The sequence below is a fragment of the Anoplophora glabripennis genome, unplaced genomic scaffold, assembly GCF_000390285.2.
Source record: "Anoplophora glabripennis isolate ALB-LARVAE unplaced genomic scaffold, Agla_2.0 scaffold98, whole genome shotgun sequence".
Classification (NCBI taxonomy): Eukaryota; Metazoa; Arthropoda; class Insecta; order Coleoptera; family Cerambycidae; genus Anoplophora; species Anoplophora glabripennis.
The window spans coordinates 1,174,204-1,176,955 of NW_019416280.1; positions in this window are offsets into that span (position 1 = coordinate 1,174,204).

Genomic DNA, 2,752 nt, shown 5'->3' on the forward strand with positions numbered 1-2,752 from the left:
ATTGCAAAAGTAAATGTTCTCTACTAATGTACAAATATTACTTAATAGACTGTAATACTGATTTGTCAGAATAAGGAATTTGTTTTTAGGTATAATTGTTTGGAATGTTTTGGTCATTTTGAGTATAGGGCAGGAATAAATATGATATAAATTATAATCGATGTCGTCGATAATTGTAATTTCTAATAAGAAAGTGAATTTGTGGCTGATTTGGTATGCCTTAAGTTTGATAAGGTTTTCACAATTTATTATTTGATTTATTTGTGCTGGAAATGGTAATGTCGATTTTTCTATGATTTGTCCTCTGTAGGCTACGATGTACAGGCTGCAACAGAAGTTTTTTGTAAGTTTCTTGTATGTGTTCTTTTTATAATTTTCTTAGATTTATTTACTATTTCACAAATATTGTCGGAATTTATTTTAGATATCTCATAAGGGCCATTAAATCGTTTTTTTGTTTTGTAATGGTCGGACATAAAGAATTTTTCGTAGGCTATATCTCCAATTTTGAATGTATCCTGTGGTTGGACAAGTTCCTTGTTACATTTTTGTGCTATTTTATTTTTTTGTGCAGATAGTTTTTGATGTACACTTTGATATATAAACGCCATTTTATCCTTATGATTTGATAGATAACTACTAAATGCTGGTTGATCGTAGAGTAGATCAAATATATTTTTCATATGGTGTATAACCAGTACTGTTATGCAAAGTGCTGTTATAAGCTATCACAGCGTATTTTATTAATTTAGACGTCTGTTCGTCTGACTGTACTTTAAATAGACGAATATGTTCTAATAGAGTGAGGTGAAATCTTTCTATCGGGCCGTTACTGTTTGGATTGTGAGGGGTTGTAAAATGAATCTTTATCTTGTGCAGTTCTAATAAATAATTGTTGTACGACACTATTTTTAAATTCAGTTCCATTATCCATTACTATTGATTCCGGTACTCCGTAGTAACAAAAATACTTGATAAAAGCGTCTGCTATACTGAGTGAAGTTTTATTAGGAATTTCTGTAGCTTGAGCTAATTTTGTAAAGGTATCGATGATTGTTAGGTAATTCTTATTTTCTATACCAATGGGATCTGCGTGGAGTATTTGAAATGGTTTTACTGGAGTTTCTGTTATCATAATTGGAATTTCCGGTGGATGACGGTTATATTTGGCTCTTTTGCACACTTCACAGTTTCTAATATATTCTTCAATCATAGCTCGCATATTGGTCCAATAGTAGCAATTTTTTAAACGAGAAGTGGTTTCACTGACTCCTCTGTGGTTCGTTTTTGATTCATGGTAATTTTTTATTGTCTCTAATTGATCCTCTTGATTTTCGATTTCAGGAAGTAACTTAGTACATCTGACTAATGTTACACTTTGGTAAAAATGGGTGGTGTATATCTTACATAACATTCTGTAGGTGGACTCGTTTTCAGTGTATATGAAATAAATTTGTTTGTCGTTGGTGTATTCTTTTAAAAGTTCTAGCAATTCTTTTTCTGCGTTATTTATTGTTATTTGCATGTAAATAATGGTACGTCCATTTGATTTAACAATTTTAGTCTTTTCAGGGTTCATCGGAAATGTAGTTATTCGAATTTGTGTTTTCTTGGGATTTATTGGCGAACTTAAAATGGGAATACTATCAGTTACATCATCTTTATTTATAGATTGCACAGTTTGATAATCTTCAATTAGATTTTCATCGTCATTGATTTTTAAGCATAACTGCGATTGTGTTGGGATATTCACAGATCTGTTGTCTATATTTTCTAAATTTTTAAGTAAATCTTCGGAGTCAATTTTGCTTTCGTCGAAGTTGGCTATCATAGAACTATTTTCTATCGGGTGGATTTCTATTATTAAGAGAACATCGGCATTGGTGTTACATTTACCCTTCTTATATTCGACGGTAAAGTCGTATTCTGATAATTTTATCTTCCATCTGGTTAGTCGAGAATTAACATTGTCTTTTAAATTAAATAACCATTTAAGAGGTTGATGATCCGTTCTAATAATGAATTTATGTCCGTAGAGATAAGGCCTGAAATATTTAGTGTTCCAGACTAATCCTAAAAGTGTTTTTTCCGTATTACTGTATTTGGTTTCTGTTTCATTCAAAGTTCTACTTGCATAGGCAATAGGTAAATCATGTCCATCGTAATTTTGAGATAAGACGGCTCCTAGAGATACATTTGAAGCATCGGTAGTCAGTAAAAATGGTTGTTGAAAGTTTGGGTTTGGGAGGATTCATCAATAATTCTTTGCAATTCTCAAAGGATTCGATGAAATCAGGTGTATGTTTGAATTTTGCATTTTTCTTAACTTGTTGCGTCATAGGTTTAATTAATTTTGCCATGTTCGGGATGAACTTCCGGTAATATCCAACTAAACCGAGGAATGATTTCACTTCTTTTGGACTTTTTGGTATAGGAAACTTCTTGATAGCTGAAATTTTTTCAGGATTCGGTTTTATACCCTGAGGTGTAATTACATGTCCCAAATATGTTAATTCCTGTTTTAAGAATTCTGATTTATCCAGCTGAACTTTCAGTTGTGCTTCACGTAATCTCTGGAATACTTGACGAAGACGAGAAATGTGTTCTTGAAGGCTGGTGACAAAAATTATCATATCAAGATATACCATGCATATGTTATTAGTTAATCCTCGCAGAACATTATCCATCACTCTCTGGAAAGTGGATGGTGCTCCTTTTAATCCAAAGGGCATCCTTGTAAATTCATAATGTC